Source organism: Hemicordylus capensis, chromosome 2 (genome assembly GCF_027244095.1).
Source record: "Hemicordylus capensis ecotype Gifberg chromosome 2, rHemCap1.1.pri, whole genome shotgun sequence".
NCBI classification, from domain to species: domain Eukaryota; kingdom Metazoa; phylum Chordata; class Lepidosauria; order Squamata; family Cordylidae; genus Hemicordylus; species Hemicordylus capensis.
Window position 1 is genome coordinate 259242214 of NC_069658.1, and position 16598 is coordinate 259258811.

Sequence of the window (16598 nt, forward strand, 5' to 3'; positions counted from 1 at the left end):
CACATTACTACAAAATTATGGATTTTAGTTTATTCTTGGTTAGTTTATTTAGGTTAGTGTTTGCGACCTTGGGTCCCCAGATGTTATTGGACTACCATCATCCCCAGCCACAATGGCTGAAGGCTGGGGTGATGGGAGATGTACTCCAACAATAACAGGGGACCCTGACTGAGGAGGTTACAGTGGGTATTGCTTGTTCTATTCTCTGCCTTTTGTTTTTATTTTGTTTTAAAATAAAAGTAAAAGGTTTTTGCAAGACCTCTCCTTCCTGCTTAAGAACCAGAGATGTTGGTTCTTGATATTTCATATCAAGGAGGGAGGAAAGGGAGGGAGGAAAGAGCCACTTCAGGAGAAGGAGGATGCCATTGTGTGAATTAGATGTGGAAAAAAGATGAAAAAGATCTGTTAACTCAGGAAGGGAGAGAGAGAGAGATAAAGAAGGGAGGAGAAGAAAGAGGGGAAGAGCGAGTGGTGGAGAGAGAAAGAGAGAAAAAGAAGGGAGGGGAAGAAAGAAAGAAGGGATGGGTCCAAACCTGTCAGTGGCCTGAGGAGACCACTGCTGCTGTTTGGGCCTACCGGGGCCGTTGATGGAGGGAGGCAGGCAGGCAAGAGACAGGCCCGGGCCTGTCAGTGGCTTGAGGGGAACAAGCAGCGATGGCGGTGGTGGCAGTGAGGAAGGGTCCAGTCAACTGCTGCTGCTCCTGCTCCTGTGGGGAGGAGCAGGAGCAGGGCTTGGGTGAGGGTGGGGAGGTCTCTGGAGATAGGGGGCTGCAGCTTGGCCAATAGGCACCAGCAACTTTGTAACTGCGACCAAGAGGGGTGAGGGGGATGGAGTAAAGGGATGGAGGAGTGACCAAGAGGGGTGAGGGGTATGGAAGCAACCAGTTGGAGGAGCAGGAGTGCAGCTCAGGTGAGGTTGGAGAGATCTCTGAGGTGAGGGGTGCTGTGGCAGGGGGTGAGGGGAGCAAACAAGTACTAGCGTGCATATGCTCTGTGCGGGTTAAGTTGGTATATAAATATTCATTGTACTGGTAAGACTTTGGCCTGCTTGATGCTGCTCCTGCCCTGCCCTGGTACTTACAAGTTACAGCCTTGTAATTACTGTGATTGTCCAGAGCTGAATACTGTGCACAGTTCTGGTCACCACACCTTAAAAGGGACCTTAAAAAGGTGCAGAAAAGGGCAATCAAAATGATCAGAGGGCTGAAGTGATGTTACAATGTTTGGGCAAGTAAGATTGTCCATGATAGAAGTGTACAAAACTGTGCATGGTGTGCATCCAATGGATAGAGAGAAGTTTTTCTCCCTTTCTCATAACATTAGAGCCTGGGGTCATCCACTGAAGCTAAATGCTAGGAGATTCAGTATGTTCTTTACACAATGTGTAATTAAACTATGGAATTTACTGATGCTAGATGTGGTGATGGCCACAATCTAGATGATTTTAAGTAGGAATTAGATTGGGTTGTCAATGGCAATTAGCCTTGATAGCTGTATATTTCCATCAGGATCAGTGGTGGGGCATGGCCCTAAACAACAGGTGCTAGCGGATACCAATGAGAGGGGCTGGTTGCCCTCTCCCCTGCCTCTTGTGGGCTTCCCAGATGTATCTGGTCAGCCACTGTGTGAAGTAGGATGCTGGAACAGATGGGCCTTTGGCCTGCTACAACAGAGATTTTCTTCTGTTCTTATGCTGGGGAGACAGAGAGCAGAGAGCTGAAGAACCTTGTGGGGTATATTGTCTCCCTGTGGAGATCCAATATGTGGGTAGCAGACCTGCTCCCTTAGAGGAGTATATATGCTGCCTGCTTCCATCTGATGATTAGCTTGCAAATTTGTAAATAAAACAAAGTCATCATAAGCCTTCAGTGATCTCTGCTCTAAAGGAAGCAATTCCAAGTAGCATTGCCCCGGAACCTTTCACCATTCAAGGCATTGGGGAGTGTGTTTAATTGTGGAGTGTGTTAGAAAGGGGCTGGCCTTTGGTGGAGTTCAGTGATGGTACTGAGGGCTGGGGCAAGACCTCCTGACAGTGGTGTTTTGTTGCCTTATTATTGGTTGTGACTGGTACAGGTATGTGTCTTGGGTTGTTCAGAGATGGGAGTGTGTGATGCTGGGATGGCCATTCCAGTGGTGGTGGAGAGTCGAGGAAATTGCATTGGTAGGTCGGCAGGAATCAGAAACTTAATAGCTGTTTCCCCTTCTAGCTGGCCTACCAGCTCTTTGAACATGGGGAACAGTGCCAATCTCCAACAGAGCTTCAACATGCTAATTTGTAATGCCAGGTCAGTCTAAAACAAACTGGAGATAATCCATGATTTGCTTTTGGATGAAGGAGCTGACCTGCTATGCATTACGGAGACCTGGTCGAGGTAGGCTAGTGGTCCAGTCCAGTGTTCCCTCTAACAGGGACTCCCAGATTACAACTCCCATAATCCCCAGCTAAAGGCCATTGTAGCTGGGGATGCTGGGAGTTGTAGTGAATAATATCTGAGAATCCCAGTTAGAGGCTACACTGATCCAGTCTGGTCTCAGCTTCTCCAAGCAGGATAATCTGTGGTGGAGCAGGTGAGAGGATGTGAGTGAGGAAGTGGTGTGGCTGTGGTCTACAAGAACACTGTCTCCCTTACCAGGATCTCTATCAGGTAATTGGCTCATGTCGAGTGTCTGTACCAAAACCTGGGGACCAAGGATAGACTGGGACTATTGTTGGTGTACAGATAACTCCATTGTTCAATGGAGTCCCCAACTGAGCTGATGGACCTGATTGCAGGGTTGGCTTTGGAGTTGCCCAGACTGTTGGTGGTAGTTCATTACGGGACCAGGTTGTCAGGAGTTCATAGTGACCATGACGACTATGGGTCTATCTCAAGTAGTCACTGGACCAATGCACGTAGCTGGTCACACACTTAGTTGGGCCTTTTTACTCTGATCAGGGTGGTGTTCTGTGAGTGGGGACTCCTGCTATTTCCCCTTTGTCATGGATGGACCACCATCTTGTTAAGGTAGAACTTGCAACCACAGCCCACCTCTTCAAGGATGAAGGACCCATTAGATTGGTCCGCCTGAGAAGGTTATTGGATCCAGTAGGATTCCAAGAAGCCTTGGAAGTGTTTTGTGTTGGCTCTGATGATGATATTCTTGATGCGCTGGTGCAGACTTGGAATCACACTGCTGGGAGAGGTCATCGGGAGGTTTGGTGCAGGATGTTATCAATATGCTGCTGACACCCAAATCTATTTTCCCCTATCAACCTCATCAGGAAATGGCATAATTCCCTTAAATGCCTGCCAGGAGGCAGTCATGGGCTGGATGAGGGATAACAAACGTTGTTGTTGTTGTTGTTGTTGTTGTTGTGTATTGATTGTGGGGGATCAAGACCCAAGAGATGGTTTAGATCAGCCTGTTCTGGATGGGGTTACACTCCCCTGAATGATCAGGTACGTAGCTTGGGAGTGCTCCTGGATCTAAAACTCTCTCTGGTTTCTCAGGCTGAGGCAGTGGCCAGGAGCTTTTTATTTTTTGTTTTTTTTAAATCAGCTTCAGCTCATATGTCAGTTGCGCCCATTTCTGGAGGTAAATGACCTTAAAACAGTGGTGCATATGCTGATAACATCCAGACTTGACTACTGCAGTGTGTTCTACATTTGTATGTCATCCTGAAACTGCAATTGGTACAGAATGCAGCAGCCAGGTTGAGCTCTGAGCCAACCCGAAGGGACCGTATGACACTGGCTGCTGATATGTTTCCTAGTGAAATATAAAGTGTTGGTTATTACCTATAAAGCCCATCTCTGAGGAAAGGTAGGATGCCTCCTTGTCTTAAGGAGGCAATTATTAGACCCCTTTTAAAGAAGCCTACATTTGAACCCTCAGAGTTAGGCAATTATAAGCCTGACTCCATTCTCCCGTGGTTGGCCAAGGTGATTGAGAGGGTGGTGGCCTCTCAACTCCAGGCAGTCTTGGATGAAACAGATTATCTAGACTCATTTCAAACTGGCTTTCGGGCAGGTTATGGGGCGTAGACTGCTTTGGTCGGCCGGATGGATGATCTCCAAAGGGGAATTGACAGAGGAAGTGTGACTCTGTTGGTCCTTTTGGATCTCTTGGCAGCTTTCAATACCATCGGCAATGGTATCCTTCTGGATCGTCTGTGGGAACTGGGTGTAAGAGGCACTGCTTTGCAGTGGTTCCTCTCATAGCTCTCGGGCAGATTTCAGAAGTTGTTACATGGAGACTGCTGCTCTACAAAGCGAGAGCTTTTGTATGGTGTCTCTCAGGGCTCCATTTTGTCTCCAGTGGTTTTTAACATCAACATGAAACTGCTGGGAGAGATCATCAGGGGATTTGGTGCACTGCAGGGTGTTATCAGTATGTTGATGACACCCAAATCTACTTCTCCATGTCATAACTACCCTAAATGCTGGCCTTGAGGCAGTAATGGGCTGGATGATGGATAACAAACGGATACTGAATCCAAACAAAATGGAAATTTTGGGAAATGGGACACAATTTGGGAAATGGGATAGATCTGTCTGTTCTATTTGTGGTTATACTCCCCCAGAAGGAAAAGGTTCGCAGTTTGGGAGTACTTCTGGACCCCAACTTCTCTCTGATACCTCAGGTGCAGGCCATGGCCTGGAGTATTTTCTACCAGCTTTGGCTTAAGTGACCTTAAGACTGTGGTGCACATGCTGGTAACCTCCAGGCTTGACTAATGCAATGCACTCTATGTGGAGCTGCCTCTATACGTAGTCCAGAAGCTGCAATTGGTGCAGAATGCTGTTGCCTGACTGGTCTCCGGGACGGCCCATAGAGACCATATTACTCTGTAGGGATGTGCATAAAACCGGTTCTCCCGGTTCGGTTCGGGTCCGGACCGGGTCCGGACCGGACCGGGGAGGTTCGGTTCTGGTTTTGCCGGACCACCCCCCCGGTCCGGTTCGGATCACAAAAAGTGGCTGGTTTTGAAGGGGACATTGTGTTCTACCTGCCACCCAAATTTCAAGTCGATTGGACCTTCCTCTGATTTTTTACAATTTTTTTAAAAAAATTAATTCTTGCCCATAACTCGCAATGTGGAGCCCTTAGGGGCAAAAAAGCTGGGGTGGGTGGTAGCCACCCATGGGTGTCCTCCACCCCAAAAATCCCAAGGCAATTGGTTGCTCCTAGTATTATTGGTGAATTTTTGAAGAAAATTTTTTTCCATTGCCTAGAATGGGGGTTTGGGGCTGCCCCAGACCCGCCTCTGTGGGGTGGCAGCACCCCCAAAGTGGGTCCGGGGCCATGGCAAAAATGCCCTCAGTCCCTCCCTGCAATCCCCGTAGAGATAGGAGTGATGGTTCTGTTGTTTTTCTGAGGTGTTCTGAGTGTAGATTCTATGATAGCTAATGAGATTTCCAATGAGACACCATGAATCCACTCTCATTTGCTATCACAGAATCCACACTCACTCAGAACACCTCAGAAAAACAACAGAACCATCACTCCTATCTCTACGGGGATTGCTGGGAGGGACTGAGGGCATTTTTGCCATGGCCCCGGACCCACTTTGGCGGTGCTGCCACCCCACAGAGGCGGGTCTGGGGCAGCCCCGAACCCCCATTCTAGCCAATGGGAAAAAAAATTTCTTCAGAAATTCACCAATAATACTAGGAGCAACCCAACAATTGCCACCCCATCTTTTTGGCCCCTCTCTCTGGGCGCCCTAACACGTAACACCTAGTCAGTCCATCTTAATGCCTACCTACTACCACCACTCCTATCCAAGCAAGTAAGAGGAGGACACTCAGAGAGACAACACCCACTCTCTGATCTAACAAAAAGGCCACTGCTGTGCTGCCTGCCAGCACAGCAGCAGCAGCGGAGCAGCACACTAAGCACAAGAGCAGCACACACAGAGAAGAAGCAGGAGGCGGAGCAGCAGAGCAGCAGACCTGCCGCTCTGCATGATGGGTGACGTGATGCCCAAAGAAACCACCGCCTCACTCAGTGCCTGCCACTGACTAGGCCCGACAGACAGAAGCCAGCCAACCTGCTCTGCTCTGATGCTCCCCATGGATGATGCACACACACCCTACATCTGCATCCCAATGACCAGACCAGACCAGACCAAGTGCGCAGAGTCAGCACAGGCCAGCAGCCACCAGCCCAGAAACAACAACAGCTACTACTGCTACCACCACAACCAGTGTTGCCGCTACAATAACATTCCCAGTCCAGTCACGTGCGCCACAGCCTGAGCCTAGCACACAGCCAACAGCTGCTGCCAGCCAGTGCCTGGCAAGCCCAGCCAACATGAGGAGGAGAGAGCTAACAAGTAGACGGCGCACGCACATCACCAACCCATCACGACGGCGCAACTGCAAGGGGAGAGGGCACAATTACAGGCAGGAGGAGGAGGAGGAGGCAAGGCAATCCTAGCACAGATTTGAAAGTTTAGAATCCACCAGGACATCTTCTAGAATCTAGACTTCTGTTTTTTCTACCACCAGCTGTAGTGTCTAGTTAGTCAGTGTGCTGTGCAGCTGAGCTGAGCTGAGCTGAGCTGCGTGTGAGGAAGGGTGATTGTAGCTAGTTCTTCAGTTTCAGCAGACTGAGCATTGAGCATGGGCAGTGGCCTTGGGAAGCAACACAATTACACGACACTCACCTGCTGCTGCTGGTCCTAGAAGTTGCCTCTTCTCGTCTTCACCTCTTCGTGTGTGTGTGTGTGTGTGTGTGCAGTGAGTGCATGCCTTTTGCCTTGCTGGAAAGAAATGCTTCTCTGGTCCACCACCACATAGCTGCTCAAGGACACAGAGGCCCAAGGCAGAGGTGGTGGTGGCACCAGTGTGAGTGCATGTGTGCTGGTGGTGTTTGCCACCACAGGTGTTTTGTGTGTGTATGTGTGCGCTGCTAGCTAGGAGGGGGGAGGGAGGCAGGGAGGGAGGCAGGGAGGCAGGGGGGAGGAAAGGGGAGGGGGAGAGGGATGTAGAGGGGATTGAAGGGGGGAGGGTCCGGCTCAGAGTTGGTCAGCCACATATTTGTGCACACACGTGCTCACGTGTGTGCTTCGGTGGGAGAGACCAGACTCTCATCATCTGCCAGACCGGGGTTGGGGGCAGGTGAGGCGGTGGTGGGCTGGAAGGGAGGGAGGATGGAAGGTGGTGAAGAGGAAGGGGAGAGGATGAGAGGGGAAGGATGGAGGGAGGCATGGGGGGGAGGAAAAAAAACATGTAGACAGACACACACCAGAAAGCATCCACACACAGAGACAGTGCTAGGCATCCATTCACACAGACAGACAGACAGACAGACAGACACACAACAGGAAGAGACAGACTGAGCCTGCACCACACACACACACACAGACCCGATTCCCCCCCTGCACAGTTATCAATCAATATGTTGTGTTGGCAGCCAGTTCATTGCTATTCTGATGGTTTTGGGTTTTTTGCCATCAGCCAACATCAACAGTGACCACAATCAAGATGAACATAAGATGATAATAATTCATTCGTTTCATTTCAAAAAATCAACCAATCATTTTCTCCATGTAAACCAAGCCCCCCACACGTGATTTCTGGTGACATTTTCAATAAAATCAATTCATTTGGCATTCATCATTTTGTTCTCCCTTTGTCACCTTTTTTTCTTTCTTTTGCATAATTTTGAGGCTTGATTTTGACATGGGGTTTTTAAAGAAAAAATTATTTACATGTTTATTTACTAGTATTTACATATCTACACTGCATTTTTGAACGTATACCCGCCGCTGCCGCTAAGTCTAGTACTCCGTGGGCTGTGCTACTTTGGGGGGGTGTGCCGTGCCCACGCCAGGTCCCCAAATGCTGACAGGTGGATAGATAAAGGGCCTGTGCTGGTCAGCATTGCGTTTCTTTTTAGGTGGGCGTGGGCATTGTAAACATCTGGCCAGTCGCAGCACTACAACTACTACTACAACTGCATCTCTGTGTGGGCACACTACACGCTGCGACTGGCTGGCACGGCTCAGCATCTGTCACGTCAGCTCAGCTAGAGGTGGAAGGGGGGAGGGTAGGGATAAGCAGAGGTCGAGCCAGGCAGGTGACCAACCATGGGGCAACCCACGGTAATCACTCGCCCGTCTCAAACTGCAGCTTGGGGTAGCCCAACAGGGGGAGGTTCACCTTAAGGAAGACCAGCTGCTCCACCAGACCAGGGTCCAAGCGGGAGCGAGAGGGTGTCACCACGTCCCCGGCACGTGAAAACACCCGCTCGCTCTGGACACTGGTTGGGGGGCAGGAGAGGAGGCGCACAGCCACCACCGCCAGGTCCGGCCAGACTTGGCGGCGGCTCGCCCAGAACTGTGCGCAGTCCACGCCGTCTCCCTCCACAGGCTCCTCCAAGTACTGCGCAACGCATTGCTCAGCACTGGAGGGGGGCCTGGCAGGTCGAGCCTCCCGCATACCAGGCATGGCGCCATAGCAGAACCGCTGAAACCACTGGGCGGATCTCGAGTTGGTAGCAAATGGCTGCTGCGATGGCGCCGCCTGGGATGCCGCGCTGCTGGACTGGGAAGAGGGAGGGGAAGGGGAAGCTGACGCCGGCTGGCCGCCCATGCTGCTGCTGGGTGCGGGTTGGGCCGCGAGGGCTGCCCCCGCACCACCACCAACACCCTGGTCTCTGCGGGCCCTAGCGGCCTCCTCCTCCCTAACCTTCTCGACCAGGATGCCCTTCCACCTGGGCAAGTCGTCGGCACTCACGGCATTGCCCTTGAGGGCTGGGTGACAGAGACAAGCGAGGACATACTCCTCCCTGTCTCCCAGCACATCAACGAGCCGCTTGTCAACCCCAGACCTCAGCCTCCCAGCCAGAGCACGACCCTCTGGCGTGGTCAGAGAGATATGGAGTCCACCCATCAGCTTCTCGAGACCAACAGCTGTGGGCAGCGCCTGGCTCAAGGGAGTGGTGTCGCCACACAAGCCCTTCGTGGCAAGCTGGAAGGGCTCGAGTGCCGACACCGCCTCGGACATCTGCTTCCACTCTGCGTTCAAGAAGTCGCAGACATCCAAGGACTCGTCCCTCGCCAGGGCGACAAGGGCTCTCTCCTGCTCCAACAGGCGCTGGAACAGGAGGAAGGTGGAGTTCCACCGCGTCTCCACATCCGTAGGGATGAGATGGCGAGGAAGGCCAAGGTCATCCTGCTTCTGGCGAAGCAGTCTCCTGGACTTCTCGCTGCGGTGGAAGTGGGCGGCCAGCTTGCGGGACTTATCCACAAGCGTGGCCGTGGCAGCAACAGCAGCTGCGATGGGGCGGGCCCCCTTCTCCTGGGACGCCTTCAGCTCCTTAAGGCCAAGGGCGTCCCTGACGGTCAGATGGAGCGTGTGTGCCATACACCATATGTTCACACAGTCCATGACTGTCTCGACAGCGGCGGTAACGTTGGCTCTATTGTCGGTGACAATGAAGCCGCGGGAGAGGTGTGGACACCCGCCAATCCACTCCTCTATCTGGCGGTCGAGTACGGCCGCCACCTCCTCCGCGGTGTGCCTCGTGTCCATCGTCTCCACGTGCAGGACGGCCCACCTGTGCCGTAGTGCAGCGGGAGCCGCGCCGGACCCGGAAGCATCGCCCGCGGAGGTCCCCTCACTCTCCGGTCCCCACCAGTGGGCAGTGAGGGCCAGGAAAGAAGCGTGCATCCCACTGACACTGGTCCAGAGGTCAGTCGTGAAATGCACGCTTGTCCCGGCCGGAGCTGCACGCAGCTCGGCCGACACGAGCTCCCTGCACCGGCGGTACAGGGAGGGGACCACGTTCCGGCTGAACGTCGTCCTTGAGGGGATGACGTATTCGGGAGCCAGGTATTGGAGAATACGGCGGAAGCCGTTGTTCTCGACCACCTGAAACGGCTGGTCATCGGTGGAAATCATCTCCCCTATGAGGCGGGTGAGGTGATGATGGTCCACGCGAACAATACGCTGGCTGCCCGAGGACTGCGTCCACCGCTGGACGGGCAGTGTAGCCTGCCTGCTGGCTGGCACACTGCCGCTGCCCGCCCTAGTGGCAGATGCACAAGGCGCACTAGCGCTGCCAGCCTGTCCCCTGAGACCTGGGTGGTGACGCTCTAGGTGTCTCCACATAGGCGTCGTACCCAGGTGCGCAGGGTCCCTTCCACGGCTGACAAGCATCCTGCAGTGGACACAGCGGGCGTGGAATGGGTCATCTTGAGGGACCTCAAAATGCACCCATACACCACTGCCCTTGGCCTCCTGCGCCCTGGGCGCCGTCCTAGGCCGTTTCTCGCAGGGTGGCTGCAGTCCTGGGGGGGGGCGGCCGCCGCTGCCTGCCCACTGCTGCCACCCAACCCGCCCCTTCCGCCCTCCACAGCGGAGGAAGGGCCCGGCTCAACTGGCATCGGAGAGGCAGGCCTCTCCTCCACCACCTCGCCAGACCGCTCCCCACCAGAGTGTCGGGCTTCACGAGGGGGGGCCCCACTGAGCGGCGAAAGGATAGGGGGAAGGGGCCCCAGAGGGAGGGAGAACCTGGCTGCATCGCTGCCAGCCGCACGGTCCTCACCGCCCTCTACCTGCTCTTCCAACTCCACAGTCTCCTCCACCTCAACAACTGGCGGTAGCTCAGCAGCACCTGGTGCCGCCGGCGAGGAGGGACCCGCCACAGCCCTAACGGTGCCTCTGCCTCTGCCGCGATTGGCGACAGCAGGCGTGGGGAACTGAATCCTGCGCACCAAAGATGGGGCCGGAGCAAAGAATTCTCCAATGGGGAGAACTGGGGTGTCCTCAGGCTCCCCGCGTCCTCTCCCTCCCCGTGCCGCAGGCGCACCCCACACCTGGCCTCTCCCACCTCTGCCTGCCAGCCTTGAGCGAGCCCTGCCCGCCACACGGCGCTCAGACATGCTGCTAGGTCAGAAGGAGGGAGACTTTAGGAGGAAGGCCAGAGAGGGTCAGAAAAATAATTTGGAGGGGCTTAGGGGCCAAAAAAAAGGCAGCTGATTTGGAGGCGGCGGGGGGGAAGTTTGTTTTCAAAAAAGGAAGCCAATTGGGGGGAAAGGAAGACTTTTTGATATGGGGGGGAAGCCAATCGAAGTGAGGGGGAGGGTGTCCTTTTTGAATTTGGGAGTCAACCACCAAGCCAATTGGGGAGATGGGTCTGGGAGGGTTTTTTTTAAGAAAAATAGGGGGTTAAAGGGTGGAACCCCGGTGTGGGAGGGTGGCACGGGCAGTTGGGTGGAGTAGTTGTGGTGTGGGTGGCAAGTTTTTAGCTTTTTTGGGGGGGGAGTGGATGGGGGGAGGGCACAGCACCTACCGGGGGTGGGGGAGGGATGCAGTCAACGCTTGGGAACCTGCAGATCAAAGGAGGAAACCCTTATTTAGTGAACTGGAACACAAAGTGTGGGTTCTGGGGGGTGGTTCTCAAGTAATGCTCCTGTGGGGAGAGCATCAAACTCAATGCAGCCTATTTAGTGACTCTGAATTGCACACAACCAAAACCAGAACCCAGTCACACCAACACAGAGGTTGAACCCACCCACTCTGTGACTCTGCCCGCCCAATGCCATGGCAAGCAAGCAGCAGCAAACACTTGATGGCAGCCTCATGGATTGAACATCATGATCATCATCATACGTGTGTATTGGCCCAGCATGTAGTGGCAGCATCAGAGCCCAGCCAGGACCCCACTCAGACTGCCCCAGAGGCAAGGAAGCACTCTGGCATGGCATGGGCCCAGCATGTAGTGGCAGCATCGCATCAGAACCCTGGACCCCACTCAGACTGCCCCAGAGGCAAGGAAGCACTCTGGAAGGCACCTGTTCAAAAACCACCTGCAAGACGCATGCAATGCAACGCAACACACAGCAGCAATTTCTTTACTGGGCATGGGCATGAAGACACAAGTTTTACAACAGTACATCTCCTCTCCAAGGTTCCCTCCCTCCTCCCCACACCCAAATGCATTTCAGAATAGGGGTGTCCCTATTTAAAACCGCCAGCTAGGGAGAGAAAGGGGCAACAAAAGGTGCACAATCGCACACGCACTAACCCCTCTTCTTCCGGTCCTTCTCCTGCCGCTCACTGCTGGTCACGGATTCGCCGCCGCCAGCCAGCCACCCTGGGCTGAGACACAGCAGGGCGGCCGCACGAGGCACACAGGCAACCGGGGTAGTTCAACAACGATGGAGGGGCAGAAGTGAGGAGACAACACTATTTGTGTCGCTCAACTCACCCCCAAGCAGAGACAAAATCAACCAAAAACTATAAAAAGAAAAAAAAACCGATGGCAGCCGCCAGGTGGGTAGGCTACTGTGTGCGGCTGCAGCTGTGGGAGAGGAGGTGGAAAGTGAAGGGGAGCAGAGAGAGAAAAGACTAAGAGAGAGAGAAAAGAGAGGGGGGGCAGGGACAAAGAGAAAGAGAGGAGAGAGAGAGAAAAGAAAGAGAGAGAGAGGAGAAAGAGAGATGATAGAGAGAAAGAGGAGAGAGGAGAAGCGCAGCGCAGCAGGGAGGGGGGATTCAGGTGTGGGGGGAGGACACAGCAGTAGCAGCGGTCCAAAGAGGTGGGGGGAGCAGAGAGGGTGTGTGTGGTTGGGGGCTAGTGTGTGGCAGGGGGCCTGGGGTAAGTGGAGAGAGTCGGGGGCAAGGAGGAAAAGAGGTGGGGTGGGGGGAGCAGAGAGGGTGTGTGTGGTTGGGGCTAGTGTGTGGTAGGGGGCCTGGGGTAAGTGGAGAGAGTCAGGGGCAAGGAGGAAAAGAGGTGGGGTGGGGGGAGCAGAGAGGGTGTGTGTGGTTGGGGCTAGTGTGTGGCAGGGGGCCTGGGGTAAGTGGAGAGAGTCGGGGGCAAGGAGAAAAAGAGGTGGGGTGGGGGGAGCAGAGAGGGTGTGTGTGGTTGGGGCTAGTGTGTGGCAGGGGGCCTGGGGTAAGTGGAGAGAGTCGGGGGCAAGGAGAAAAAGAGGTGGGGTGGGGGGAGCAGAGAGGGTGTGTGTGGTTGGGGCTAGTGTGTGGCAGGGGGCCTGGGGTAAGTGGAGAGAGTCAGGGGCAAGGAGGAAAAGAGGTGGGGTGGGGGGAGCAGAGAGGGTGTGTGTGGTTGGGGGCTAGTGTGTGGCAGAGGGGTGTTGGGGGGATGGGGAGGGGGCAACAACAAACAGCAAAGGAGAAACTGGAACAACTCGGGCAGCAGCAGCGATTAGGCTGGATGGGGTGGTTGGGGGAGGAGCTGGGCCTGGGCTAGGGTCTGGGAGGAGGGAGAGTGGGGGGGCAGGCAGGGGGGGAGGAGGAGGAGGAGGGTAGCAAAATATATAAAGCAATATATATCAAGAGAACACAAGCCAGAAGTTTAAAAAAAAAATTAAAAGAAAGACTATAACCAGCAGAAAAAACTTGGGGGTGGGGGTGTGGGGAGGGGGAACCAAACACAGACTCTGAGGGGGGCCACTAAGTGAACAGAGACAATGAAACCACAATTGCTGCAAATTAATAATAGCAAATGAATAAGTGGAACCAAGCAAAGAAAACTGGACTCTGTTTGGCAGCAGCAAACTTGGGAGAAGGCTGGATGGGGTGGGGTTGGGGTGGGGTGTGGTTGGACTTGGAGGGGCAAGTTTGGAGCAAGGAACCAAAACTGATTATATGGGACAACAAGAAACAACAACAGAATCCTCTGGGGGTGGGGGGGGAGGGATTCAGGGAACCAACTCGCAGGGCAGCAGCAGTCAGCAGAAACAAACAAAATGGTACAATTTAAGCAAAACCAGCAAGCAATATATAAATGAAACCAATGGAATGCAATGTGAAAATCAAAAAGTTGGACAAAAACAAGGCAGGACAAAGAGCAATAATTAATGGAAGAAGATTTAAAGCAATGAGGATGCAGTGGGTGGGAGTGGGGGAGGGGGAGGGTAGGCCCAAAGGATGAGAAGGGAAAGGGGGGGAGGGGGGGAGAAAAGCAGACAGACAAGGAACAGGGAAAATTGGGGGAAATTAAGAAGAAAGTAAAGTGAAGTAACACACAGTATACAGACAAGAGACAGACAGAGAGAGGAGACACACAGAGAGTCACAAAGGGCAGGTGGACAAAGGATTAGACAGAGCACACACAGAGAGACACAGGACACAGTCAGGACTCACAGAGACACCAGAGCAGCCAGCAAAGGGCAAGCAGGTCTCAGAGATGATCCCACAACTGCAGCCAAGAGAAGTTTCCAGAGAAGAGGCTTGGGTTTATATAGGTTTGAAATTCCCTCCTTTGGGAGCCCCCACCTTTGCACTCCCCCCATGGCCAACAGGGTGCCAGCTCTCAACAGTGCAACAGCCAAGCAGCCTACCAGACCAAAGGACTCATTCTGGCCAATCAAGGATCAATAGCGCAGCCAATACAATGCCTGGAAATAGCATCACAAAATGGATGCAAGGAGGAGCAAAAGTTTCGGGAAGGAGACACAAAATGGAGGACACACTTGGAACTTTAAAGAGACACTCCAGAGACTCAATTTCGTTCCCGAACCGGTTCGGGAAACCCGAGCCAGTTCGGTACCGAACCGGCTCGAATTCGGTCCGGCTCGGTCCCCGGAACGGCCCGATTCGGTCCAGGATCGAGCCGCCGGATCCGGACTGGTTCGGACGAACCGGTCCGGATCCGAACCGAACCGCACATCCCTATTACTCTGGTTCTAAAAGATCTACACGAGCTACCAATAGGCTTCTGGGCAAAATATAAGGCGCTGGTTATTATCTATATAGCTCTTAATGGCTTGGGCTCAGGGTATTTAAGAGAACGCCTTCTTCGTTATGAACCCTGCCGCCTATTAAGATATTCAGGTCTAAGGGTGTCGTCAGCTTCTCTGGTGGTGACTCAAAGGCATGCCTTCTCTGTAGTTGCCCTGGGACTGTGGAATGCACTTCCTGCTGAGATTAGAGCTGCTCCATCCCTGTTGGTTTTTTGGAAACAACTTAGAGAGTGCCTTCTTCTGCATGATCCCCACCACATGTTAAGGTCACCTGAGGAGGTCCATCTTCAGTTATCACCAGCATGTCTGGTGGTGACTCAGAGGCGGGTCTTCTCTGTAGATCAGGCATCCCCAAACTGCAGCCCTCCAGATGTTGCTGAACTACAACTTCCAGCATACCCAGCCACAAAAAATTGTGTCTAGGGATGCTGGGAGTTGTAGTTCAGCAACATCTGGAGGGCCGCAGTTTGGAGATGCCTGCTGTAGATGCTCCTTGGCTGTGGAATGCACTTCTGGCAGAAATCCGTAATTTGAATTCATTATTGGTTTTCAGTAGAGCCCTCAAACCTATCTGTTTGGCTGGCCTTCCAGGGTTTTTAATTGTTGTAAATGTTTGGCCTGGTCCTCCAAGATTTTTAACTGTTTAAAATGATTTAATTGTTAAGTGGTTTTATGTTGTTTTTATAATTTCTCCTTAAGCACCTTCGTTTATTGAGTAAAAAAGAAAAGAAAAGCAGATAAAAACAAACATTTCAACATCAAAGAAGTCAGCTTCTTTGTTTTCCCAGCTCTTTCTGTGGATCACAATTTTATATTGTTCCAGCTTCCACTCTAATTATACACAACCAGTTAACAATTTCTTAATCAACAAATAAGGCACAGGGGAAGATGAAGGGAAGGGCGGGGGAGAGGAAAGTAAAATGTGAGCCAAGGACATGCAGCTGTGTTATCTTCATTCTATTACACACCCTTTAAGAACTTACGTAACCATCTCTCTTAACTCTTCCTTTGCATTTTCACTGGGTTTTAATTTATCTATTTGTATTGCCTCCCTGATTTTTCTTCCCACCAGGCATTGTTATACCTCCAACACATTCACTTTAATAGGCATTGTTATTCCATCATGTTCTTTTGCCATGTGCACTGACCACGGCCTGCCTCTATTAATATATTTAGTACCTGCAGTGGTGCTCTTACCCCTGGACTTTGGGGCAGAAGTCCAGGGCCTCCACAGCTCCTGGAGGCCCCCAAATCCTCTTTAGTCTGTCCCAGGTGGTGTGGTCGCCCAGCTAACCATGATAATGCTTAAACTGCAGGGGAAGGAGGCCTCCAAAGGCCTTTAGGTCCAGGCTCTAAAATTACCTAGGTGCACCTTTGTGTGTCTGCCGAGGGTTCTTTGAATCTAATGACTAACTCTCTTCCTGTTTCTCCTATATAAAACTCCCCACACTCTTGGGGAGTTGATTAATTTGTAGATTAAGAGAGGGATTCTGGTATTCCTGTCTTGAGCATTCCATTTATATCTGATAACTTTATTAGATAATGTCAGAGAACCTTACACAAATATGACATCAAAGCTAATGTAGTAGCTCATTCAGCTCAGACACTGAAACAACAACTTGTGAGAATGAGGCTGTTGTACCCCAACAAAGGGAGGTTCTTTTCTGGGTCAGTAGCCAAACACTTCACCAGCCGAGAAGGATGTAAAAGGCTTTATTTGCTCTATAGTAGCAACGGTCATGGATAGCTCTCGCTCAAGTCCAAGACCCCGTTCATTTACAAGCATGACATATTTATAACCTAGGAGATACTGCCCCTTTCCTTTGTCTGGACTTTCAGTAAATTTCCAGCTAACTTCTGCGCATGTACTCTTTTAGGTGAATACCTCATCACCCCTTATCTA

The 16598-nt window shown here is 52.3% G+C and overlaps 1 long non-coding RNA gene across 1 annotated transcript in view; it reads left to right on the top strand.

Moving 5' to 3' along the window:
- Window positions 1-793: 793 nt before the first annotated feature.
- Window positions 794-16598, top strand: part of LOC128341889 (uncharacterized) — a 29364-nt gene continuing 13559 nt past the window's right edge. The window contains exon 1 of the long non-coding RNA XR_008314634.1: window positions 794-910. This is a non-coding gene — a long non-coding RNA (uncharacterized LOC128341889). The remainder of the gene's footprint in view (window positions 911-16598) is intronic.